Source organism: Macaca thibetana, chromosome 12, assembly GCF_024542745.1.
Source record: "Macaca thibetana thibetana isolate TM-01 chromosome 12, ASM2454274v1, whole genome shotgun sequence".
Lineage (NCBI taxonomy): Eukaryota > Metazoa > Chordata > Mammalia > Primates > Cercopithecidae > Macaca > Macaca thibetana.
Window position 1 is genome coordinate 48,126,083 of NC_065589.1, and position 12,340 is coordinate 48,138,422.

Genomic DNA, 12,340 nt, shown 5'->3' on the forward strand with positions numbered 1-12,340 from the left:
AAAATTGAAGTTGGTTTATTTGAGTCAAGATCCAAATAAGATTCACACATTGCATTTGGTTGACCTCTCCGTTCATTATATCTTAATTTATTGGGTACCTTTCCCTCACTACAATGTTTTTCCTCATAAAATGGGTTCTTTTTCTTATGGAGCTTCCCACATTATCAATTGTTTTTATTGCATACCTATAATATTAATATTTTATAGGTATTTTTATAGGTTTGTATTTATGCTGTGGAGTAACAAACATCTCTAAGGCATTTTCCAACCCTAAGGATTTAAGATTCTCTGAGATAGAAATTATGCTTTTAAGATAGCACAGCAGAGTACAGAAAGAGCATTGAACTATTAGTCTAAAAATTTCTATTTTCATCAATATTCTAATTCTATTAATTACAGGGGTTTTAGACTTAATTAACTACTGTGTACCTCAATATACTCATCTGTAAAATGTAGGAATTGGACTTGATGATACTTAGTATCCCATTCAAGTCTAACATTTCTTCATAACATACATTTTTTGACAAATGAATAAAAAGGGCCATCTTTCCTATTGGAAAAAAAATTCTAAGTTATCATTTATATATTAAACTTCCAAAAATTCTTTATAGTCAATTTGGACCAACAGCTATTTGATATAATTCAAAGGAACAAGGACTAAATCATACATAAATTTTAATATTACCTTCCTCTCTAGCTCTTTCATTTGTGTTCTATGAGTTTCACTTAGAGTTATTATAGGGAAATTATGAAATATAGATTAATGGTTGCATTTTTATGCTTTTGATGTGTTGTTTAATGAGGTATGTGCTGTTTTATATCTTACATCAAAGAGACATCTGCTAGAAACCTTCTTATACACATCAAGTGATTTTTGCTCTAATAAGCATAATCATCTGAATAATGGAATATGGCATCTTTTCTTCATGCCAATGAACTTATAAATTTGGTTCCCATTTTGAAACATAGTTTTTAATTTTTAACTTTAAATTACTTTATTAGACATGCCTTTCCTGAAGTAAACTTAAATGGTATATAAGATTAGAGAAACAATCACAAGACACAAACATCTAACACCTTTATAGGTCATAGAATATAGTTCATGAAATTGCCATAATGGGATCACCTCCATCATTAATATAGTTTCTCTAGGAGCTGTTGATCACTTTCGATTTAGTGTATGCATTTGCAGTCACTGAAAATCTTTAATTTGATGAAATAGACAAAGTATTCTAAACTTAAAATGAGATACCAATTTGAGTTAAATAATAGCCTAACCACAGCCACCATATAGATTACCAGATTCCCTGACTTTCTCCTCTTTTGTCACCACTACAGCATTCCTCAACCTATGCAAGCATGGTTTAAAGTCAAATTTTCCTTTCATTAAATCACTATGAAATTTGTGAGCATTTTCTGCATCTGTTAAGTAAGTTGATCAGTCATAGACAAACTACTTAGCATTGCATTTTGGGCACTATGAATAAAAAAATAGAGAAGATAGATATTTATAGATGTCAAATCACAGAATGAACTAAAATAGAAGAAATAGGGCCAACATTTTGCAATTTAGCATTTTTTTTTGTATGTATACACGAGTGTTTTATACAAACTATTCAGAAATAGACCAGAACCACAGTCCCCAAATTCATAATTTCCCTTAGTAAGCATAATGAAGTGTCATAATTAACAAACTTACTGGGAAATATTAAGATTGAAACAGCAAATATTAAATAATTTATCCAGCAGATGAGTGAACTGTTCACTAGCATGGCAATTACTGCATTATTTCTGCCATTACTGAGTGTAAAAAATCCAAGTAAAAGAATTTACTGAGCTTTTCACTTGAAAATGACAGTAAAACATCACTAGGGTTTAGTATGTGAAATTAAGGGCTGTTTTAAGCATAAAAAATCCAAAAAAATTGCTGTTTAAAATAGTTTTATATCTTTTAGAAACTTCCTATGTTAATTGTTATTTTTAAAACTAGACTATCTACTAAATCAATAGAAATTTAGATTAAATAGCAGGTTATCCAGAAAAGAAAAATCAAATCCATAACTGATATGGTTTGACAAAACACACACACACACAAAGCCACCCGAGACCTGGGTTCCAGTTTCAGTCCTGACTTTTACTTGCCTTCTGAAATCTATCAAACCATAGCCTTTTTGGTCTTCATTTCCCTTATCTTTAAAATGAAAGAAATTGAGTAAAAGAATACTAAAGTCACTTTAATATAACAAATATTTCATTTTTAATAATATATTTTACCATTAATTCACAAGTGATTTTCAAAATATACCTTCATAGTCATTACAATAATGTACTGTATCTCCTATTTTTCTATGTTTTAAAATTTTACTAAGCCTACTGTGTACCAGTCATACTTCTAAATAAAACTTCATACTTTAGATAGCGTATTATTTTTAATTCCAACTAAACAAATATGTTATTTACCATTAATATAAATATGTTCTTTAGTTATGGGAACATTATTTCCATTTCCTGTAGCATGTTGCATTTAATTGTTGATCTTTTTCTGTGTCTGGGCATTTCAGATAAATTACTAAGTCTCTGTTGACATTTGAATTACAATTTCTCATGTCTCATCCTACATATTTTGGGGAAACACTTTGAGAATCCAAGGGATAACAGTTTAATCTTACTTCTGCTTGACCTTGGTTACCTCAGCTCAGAAGAATATACAGCATGTCATCAATCTCAATTCCTAAATTCTATGCCCTTTATCTCATTTCTTATATAATGAATTGCTTTTTATACTTAAATGTCTGAAAAATGACTTGAGAAGAAGAGAAAGCTGGGGCAAAAATCTCCTTTTAAGCGAAGAGTAAAAATTCTCAAAAATGTAAGGAATAAACTTGAGAATGTCCTACATTGAAGATGCTTTTGTTAAAGCAGGATATAGAAAAACTATAGCGTAAAAATTTTTAAAACTTTTTAATTCTTTTTATAAATGAAGACATAATTAAAATGAGTCATTTATTCATGTATGAAATGGCATCACTGTATGGCTAAAAGACGGTCTCCCTAATAGGTATGTGTATTCTATAAAGTAGCAGGTATAATAAATAAAGTACAGAAAAAGTATCAATATGATAGACACTCTATTTACTTAATACCTACTGACCTTTATTACTCCTCAGTTATGTCAGACATAACCTTCACACACTTGTTCTAACAACAGTATTTTTTAATCTATGTGATTGTAATCTTCTTTTCTGGAAGCCTCAGTGTTTTCCTTCAATCTATGCTATTTTTCTTAAGTCATTATTTAAGAACATTTGTCTCTCTTATCTATCTACCCATCTCCTCCCTAATTCTATTACTTTTGCTGTTGCCACCACTATCTTTGTACTGGTCTAGGGACAACTATATATATTGTTCCTTATTTGCTGAACTCTTTTTGCCTTTCTCCAATGTCTGCCTCACTCTAGGTCCCTTTTCCTCACATTCTGAAAGCGGATTGGTTCCCTTCGATGGCACTCCCAAATCATTTGGTTAGTGTTTACCACATGGGCTTGAGCTTGACAGTGTACTTACCTGCCTCATCCAGCATATGCTCCTGAAGAGCAGGTGTATTCAATCCACTTGGATCTCCAATATCTAGAATTGTGTTTGGCTTACTGTAGACACACACACGTGCGCATATGAGCGCGCGCGCACACACACACACACTCTTCTTGAACAAAGTCAATAATTACACTATATTTTAGGAAGAAATCTCTGACTACTTATTTTCAGTTCCGAATTCTTTCTAAAGTTTGTCATTTTCTGGAGGAAAATAACAGGTTTCAAGGTTTAAATAGGGTTTAGCCCATTTGTTGAATTATATATTAATGTATTGTTTTTATGTACTACTGAGATGAGCTCATTGTCTAGAAAACTCTATTTGATCATGAATAATTGTATCATCTTTTCCTGCAAACTATAATGTAGTTTTTTTAGTCCACTATATTCTGCTAGAACAGTAATTGTTATTTAGAATATATTTGTGGAAATTTTTAGTGCATAAATAACCAATACAGAATCATTTTACTTGCTAGAAGACTGACCATGCAGATATTTTGTTTTTAATTAAAAATAGCCAGGCTTCAATTATCTGTAAATATAGTTGCCATCATGAAATTTAAGTATTCATATAATATTGAGTTATAAACAAAAAAGTACAAGGAGAAACAATATGAACAAAATAAATTATCTTCCCATAACATTTACCTTTGGGGCCTTGAAATTATGCTAATGCACATAATCTGTGATGTATCTTTACATGAAACAGTGAATCAAAAAAGTTTATCAAATGTCCTTGCTCTAATGCACATAAATAATGAAGTATTTTAGTGCTAACACACGGATATTTCTTATATAGTGTCTTTGTTATGCAGTGTATTCACAGCCTCCTCAATTTATTTCTGGATTAGAAGAAAATAATCTGCCAAATGCTGTTTTGTATGCTTTCCTCTTCAACTCAACTATAGTACCTGAGTTCCAGCCAAAGCCCTACCTTTCCATGTCGAGATGAGCAGGATGTTTTCAACATTTAATTGCAGAAATTTATATTTTTAAAATATTCACTATAATTTTGGATACATTTGAATTCAGCTATTATAAGGTCAATATATTATTTGGAAAAGTAAACATAATTAGAACAAAGAAATCATTAATGATTTTATTTATTTTTTGAGTAGATTTTTCTCTCCGTTGTATTTTGCAGATTGTCACACATTACACAGAAATGAACTTATGAAAAATTCAAACTGCAAACAGATTTTATAGACATCATTTATGACTACTATACTATTTGGACTCAGTCTAAACTTAGTAAGTCCTTTCGAAATAATAATGCCAGCTAACAATTATTTAGTACTTATATGAGCCTACACTAATCTCAGTGTTTTGCATGCCTTAGTTTATGTATTTTTTTTTTTTTTTTTTTTTTTTTTTTTGAGACGGAGTCTCGCTCTGTCGCCCAGGCTGGAGTGCAGTGGCGCGATCTCGGCTCACTGCAAGCTCCGCCTCCCGGGTTCACGCCATTCTCCTGCCTCAGCCTCCCGAGTAGCTGGGACTACAGGCGCCCACAACCGCGCCCGGCTAATTTTTTGTATTTTTAGTAGAGACGGAGTTTCACCGTGGTCTCGATCTCCTGACCTTGTGATCCGCCCGCCTCGGCCTCCCAAAGTGCTGGGATTACAGGCGTGAGCCACCGCGCCCGGCCAGTTTATGTAATTTTTATGTCCAAGGTCCTTGGCACTATTATTATTCTTAGTTTACAGATGAAGAAACTGAAGCAAAAAAAAAGCTTCAGTTTTTTTTTTTTTTTTTAACCAACCCATTGCTAAAAATCAACCCATCAGACACCGCCTCCTCCAGCCTCCTGATATAACTGGCTGATATCACCTCCTCTCAGGCAGACAGAATTCTAGATGCCCTGAAATAATTTCATGGTTATTTTTTAAATAGGATTTGGTCCTTTAAAATGTGCCAAAAATAAAAATCAAATAAGAAAATCTGTTTTTTTCATATAATAATAACAGAATCATGGTTATACTTGTAATGTTCAGCTCTTTAATATAAGAACGCCATATTTACTAAGTTAATCTTATTATTTCCAGAAAAAAATTTAGACTTTTGAATCTGTGTAGGCAAATTATCCATCTAAAAGTTCAATCCATAAGCAGTGTTATTGTTAAATTTCTTTTGGAACAATTTAACTGTGGGAGGAAATTTTGAAAGTGTCAGTTTTCTAAAGTGACTCATTTTAATAGCCCAACTGGACAATCTTCCTTACAATTATCTTTAATATGTTAGAGCATCATAGCTTTCATTACAAAGTTCCAAACTACAAGTTCACCTATTTTTATTATAACAAGTCAGACAGTAAGGAAACCCCTTCAGAAGCATGACACTGAAATAATTTTTCAGGGACAATTGTTGCTGACATCTTCAGTCAGTCATTTTTGAAGATTTAAGGCCATCACCTAGTTTTCTTTTCTTACTTTAAAAAAAAAAAATACTTTGAGAAATTTATCTCCCAGATCTCTTCTATTGCCTTTTGTTTTACTTCTTTAAAATCTTCTCTGCAGTCATTTATATATTTTAAAGTTCAAGATGATGGTTCTCTACCATCTATGAAAAAGATAACCTTTCTGCTTTTGTCAACTGTAACTTCCTCAGAGCTAACAGGTTTTGTAGGTTTTTTCTACCTTTTATTCTAAGTTCATGCGTACGTGTGCAGGATGTGGAGGTTTGTTACATAGGGAAATGTGTGCCATGGTGGTTTGCTGCACAGATCATACCATCACCCAAGTATTAAGCCCAGCATCCATTAGCTATTCTCCTGATCCTCTCCCTCCTCCCACCTCCGACAGGCCCCAGTGTGTGTTGTTCCCCTCTCATGTGTTCATGTTTTCTCATCATTTAGAGCTACCAGTTTCAATTTAACATTTGAAGTTTTATAAAGTACATTGACCTTGAATTATAAAATTTAACCCTTCTATGTACTTTATTGTTCTTTGTGTATGTGTCGGTGTCTCACATTATCAAAACTGGAAACATTTAAGTGTTTGCAATTCAAAACAGAAAATACTCATCTTAAAACTTCCTTTAATAAAATTAACAAGACAACATAAAAGTTTTAATTTTACTCAAAATGTTTTCTAGATGAGTGAGGAAACAAGGCGTAGAAATATAGTGGAGTGTGAGTTCCATTTTTGTGTTTGGCAGAAGGCAATGCTTGGGGAGAAAAAGTTAAAAAATTAGAAGGTCTGGTCCAAGGATTATACATAAAATATCTACAAGGGCCAGGCAGGAGCGTAAACAAAGCAAAAGGAATTGGTAAGGGTTGTGACAAACCAAAGAGATTACCTCACTTAAGTGTGGCAGCTCCATCTAATTGTGGACCTGTAGGAAAGCAGATTCACTGTAGCCTGATCTTCTCACAGTCAAAGAGTGATATGATATCCAGTGCTGTGTGAAACAAATCTTTATGTTCAAATTCTTGCAACCAATCCAAGCATTTTTCAACTTTCAGTGGACCAATTAAAATGTATCTGCTGACCAAACCTACCCCCAAGAATGTGGCCTGTGCTTTATTTAGCAATTCAAGATGACAGATTGAAGGAAGCAGGTGAGGGCTAAGAAAAAGGAGTCACCGGTAGGTATGAATTCTAAAGGAATAGCCAGTATGTTTGAGCAAGAAGAGGGATACATATTGAAAGCTTAAAGGAAATGAGAGCTTACACCTCCAAATGAACACTTTATATCAAAGTAGATATTTTGACTGCTTGTTTTTAATAATACTGATATTTATTTCCTAAAACATTTTGGTGTATACTTTTCAAACACTTTAGGAAAATTGTATTAATTATATGCTACAACGAGTCTTATTAGCTTATAATCAACAACCTGATTTATTATCATTTTCAATATAATGAAAATAACAGTTATTGGGCACATACTATTTAGTAAACTATTTGGTACTGAGATAATAAAGATGAAAAATGCCTTTATCTGTTGAATCTAACTATAGAGTAGGAAACTGACAAGGAAATACTAATTTTAAAAATATGTATCCCACAGTAAATCTGGCAATAAATTTGTGTGGAAGACATAGAAATGATTCATAGGAGAGAGTGATCATTATTCTGGAAGGGTGACTAGGTCTCATGGAAGCCACAAGCAGTAACTTTTTTGAATGACATTTTATAGGATGGCTAGAAGTTTCTCAAGCAGACAAGGAAAGAAGAACTTTTCATGAATTCAGAACAGTGCTATGTCATCATACTTCCCATTACCTAATATGAGTTCAGTAATTTTGTTAGTTGCTTCTTATCCCAATTAAGTAAAATAGAGAATTCCTTCAGGTAAAATACACTTTAAATCTGATCCTAAAAGATAACATCTGATTATTGTTGAGAGAAGGAAAACTTACAAAACGTTGTTCAAAAAAGTAAATATTCTTTTAGAACTAGCTTTTTCCAAAGCATAATGTAGTGCAGAGCCTCAACCAACTATTTTTTTTTCAAAAAGAGTTGTTCTAAGGTATTACTCTTGACTTGCTTGTCCTCACTATTTATAACTATAATCCAAGTCTATTAGCCCAATATCCTTCTTTCCATTGTGTCTATGCTTCCTGCAACACTGCTGTTTTCTCTGAGTATTATGGGCTTGAGCAGTCCTACATGATCTGCTCTGAGTCCTATGGCACATCCTGCTTCTTGAAATCCTCACCTATTTTGATGGAGAAATCCTCTCCCTAGGTAAACTAGTCCTGAAGACTCAGTGCTTAGATAGTAGACCCTATGTCTCATGAGTCAGATATCGGGAAGGGACTCAAATAAGACTGGTTCAGAGAAAGAGCTGCAAGTTGATATCATTAATATACTTGTGTTGACCTCATAAGTCATGTGTGGAAATCATCACAAATTAAATCATGATATTATGGCATTGCTTAAAATTATATCTCTTAATAATAAGTTTACATGAATTTCAAGGGTAAAGATTTATTTCAATCCCTTATATCTTCACCTTTCTCAGCTTAAATTTTTGTTAGTGTATTAATGTAATCTAGGAGAAGAAAAGGTCAAAAGTTTCATTTTATTTAAACAGAATTATTTCTTTATTTTCCAAAGTTTTATACCAGCTCTGCAACAAACATTGAAAAGTAAAAAGGGATGGCTTTAACTGGTAGCTTATGTCAGAATGAGAGGCAATACTCTTTACTTCTAATGTGAAAATTGAGTTGTAAAGATTTAAGAAACAGATTGAGGTTTATAAGATGCTACCTTTCAAATACTTCCTGCTGTGTCTTCAGTATGGTTTTGGTATTTGGTTTGAAGAATTGTAAATCAACAAGAAAAATTTTAGTTTGCTATTATTCATATACAAAAACACAGTTCCAATTTTCATTAATCCAAAACTAACAAAAACATGCTTTGATTTTGAGTGGTGTTAATAATATTACTTGCCATTAAACTTAAAAATCAAAATTAATAATATTGTGCTTCTTATGGTGAGTGAGAAAAATAATGGATGTAAAATATCAGTCTGGCATGAAAACATTAGCTTTTCATTATTACCAAGAATTTCCAAGCATGGTTACATGGAAGACACTTTCCTAGGTATTCTTTGGGCATATAAAATTAGAGAGAAGGGAACCTATATATTATATTTTGGTAACTTTCTACAAGCAATAATTGGCTAAGCTATTTACATAAGTCATTTTATTCTCACCATAATGCTCTGAAGTGGGTTTTATTTTATTGTTTTTAATCTTCTCAGTGGAAATATCAAAGCTAAGAATGATTAACATGTATTTCAACTAATAAGCAGCAGAGCCAGAAATTTTGACGTGGTAATTCATTTGTTGAAGACATGTCTTCTGTGCAAAGGGACATTGAAATGCATTTGATAGACATAAGACAAAAAGAAAAAAATGCAAAGTAATATGAGTGACATATCAAAAAAGTAACCGATAAGAATTTAGTGATTAACTCTGAACTTGTCAGTAGAATGGTTGAGAAAGTCAGACTTTTCTGAGAGCTTAAAGGAAATAAAAGTTGAGTTTAGTAGTGATTAAAGAACGATGAGAGCAATGGAGCCATCAGCCAACAGAATACAAAAAGGTGCCAAAGAAAAGGTGAGCATGGGTTTTCATGAAACTTCCAGAAGATAACTTGCCTAGAAAAAGCAGGGGGATTACTTTGGGGAATGCGGAAAGAAATGGTGGAATAACACAGTTATGGTTTAGACATAGGATAGTAATTAGATTGTTATGGAATTTTAGTAATTCATTTGAATTTTTAAGACAACTGAGAGAAAATAATATGAATGGCATCATAATATTTACATGGAAGGCAAGTGCTTGACAATTTATCTGAATTTGAAAGATAATCTAACAAAATACAAACACATTCACACACACACAATATGATTTTCCTAAAATGAAAAGACAGCTATTATAGTTACATATGTGCATTATTCATTATTGTTTATTCTTATAAAGGAGATTAGAAGGAATGATACAGCATAAATGAGCCAGACGGTTATGGGAAAAAAAAAAAAAAGTCTGAGAGGCTAAAAATGGAAATGGAAGTCTTTGTGATCTCTTCCTGCTTCCTGTACATACAACTACCACTACACAGATTTAGAAAGAAGAAATGATCATGTATTTTCAGCTTTTTGTGCCCTATCCCAATGAAGTAATTTCATCCTGCTGCCCTCTAACTCAAGGAACCCTTTTTTCAGTTTCTTAGGGTAAGAAGATTCAACACTTTGAATCCTGTACTTATTATATATATATAAATGAGTATATATAGCTAATAAGTTTTAAAATGATTCATCTAAATCTGTAGCAGACCTCTAATGTTTTAGGAAGAAAATTGTCTGAATCTAGTATGTGATTTATATACACATTTATAATTCTAGCCAATTTATAAAACATAATATAAGGATATAATTGCTCTGAAATTTTGAAAATTCAACTTGTAAGCATAACAGACCATAAAAGTAAAGCAGATTCATTTTTTAGCAAAATCTTCAATTTCCACAAATTCTTAGTTATAAGATATTCTTATCTTCTCCACTCACTTTCCTCCCCTCTCCTCACAAATATTTAATAATTTTCTTATCTGACTTACTTAAATTTGTTATACAGAAAATAATTTCAAAAAAACATTTAAGAATAGTAAAGCCATGATTTGCTATTTTTAGGAAATGTTTTAGGAAAACAAGTTTTTAACGTAATATTTGTTCTGTAATTATATCTAATATTCTAAATGTCTGTTCATGTGATTTAAAATGTTTAACATTTTAAACCTCAGATGGGTAGAATTTTAAAAAGCTCATATATCTAATAAGCTTTTTTCTTCCACTATACATGTATTTATTTTTATTGACATAAGACTAAACCAGAAGAAGGAAACAGAATCATATACGTATTAGGTTCATTTGTTTGGGTAAAGAAAGAGACAAAAACCACACATGCACAAAAAAATAACAGGTTACCAGTGATCTATAGCTAACCATAACAGGTTGTGTGGAAAAGGATTTTATGGTAAATATTTCTTTTAAAAATAAAGTCATATATAAACTTCAAAACAAGGTGTATAATGCCCACAGGGAACTGTTGACTATACACTAAGTCAAGCATTATTGCCTCATTAATCTTAATTTTCTTTTCACCTAAGAAATCTCTGTGTCCATTGTGGAAGATTGTTTTGTTTTCTACATCAATATGTTCTGTATAGTTTTGAGGTTGAAAGACAACAAGCTCATGGCTAACTTTGAAACAGTGGGACATGTCCTATCATAGCCTTCTACCTATAACATAGCAGAACATCATAATTATTCATTCATCCATATGATTAGAAAGACTCCCACTAAAAAAGGTACTATTATAAAATTCATTGCTAAATGGACATGGTAAAAATAAGTCCTATTGTGTTTCATTTTGTGGCAATAATTAAGGCATTCATGATAAGAAGAGTGGAAACATTGGGCCTGCTAATACTGTATGCTTCTGCTAATCTACTTCTTCTGAAATTTTATAAAATCGCATTTTACATACTTTTAAAATCTGTTCATTTCCATTTTCTTTCCTACTCTGAGCATGCATGTAGCATAATATTTTCTCCACATTAATAATGGCTTTAATTCCTTCTCTCTTTCAAAGGATCTCTAAATGTCTTATGTTTGATCCTTGCCATGCTCAGATTAGAACATTAACTGCCCTACATCTCAATCACACTGTCTCTGTATCTTCTCTATACTAATCGGAACTGCAGAACTGGTTAGCATTTTTTCTCCCTACTCCTTTCCCAAGGCAGGGCCTTTGGGTGGATTCCTGTGGCTCTCCCTTTGGATCAAATATACAAAAGCAGAAAAGCTGTAATTTAAAATGAAAAGAAACTCCCAAGTGTAAAGAAATCTTTCAGTTGCTTGCAATTAGCCAGCCACCAGTCCAAAATCTCTGAATGTGTTTCATTCACCAGCCTAAGCCTACGCTTCCTTTGTTCCTAGCAGGACAAACTTGCTCAAATGAAAATGAAAGTGTTGGGAGACTTAGATTTGATTAAACATATAATGGCCAGTAACTCTCAATGAGTCCCTGTTTTCTGGCACATTTTGGCAAGGCTGTTTGAAAGACTGATGCAGATTTGAGACAAGCGATTGAGAAACCAGAGCAAAGGTAAAAAATTTATAAACTCTTATCCACCTGATGGAATGTAGAGTGAGGAAGAAATAAGGTCATACACTGAGAATCATGTTTACCATAGGTGCAAAAGTGACCCTAAGACTAATTGTAAATAGGATTGACAAA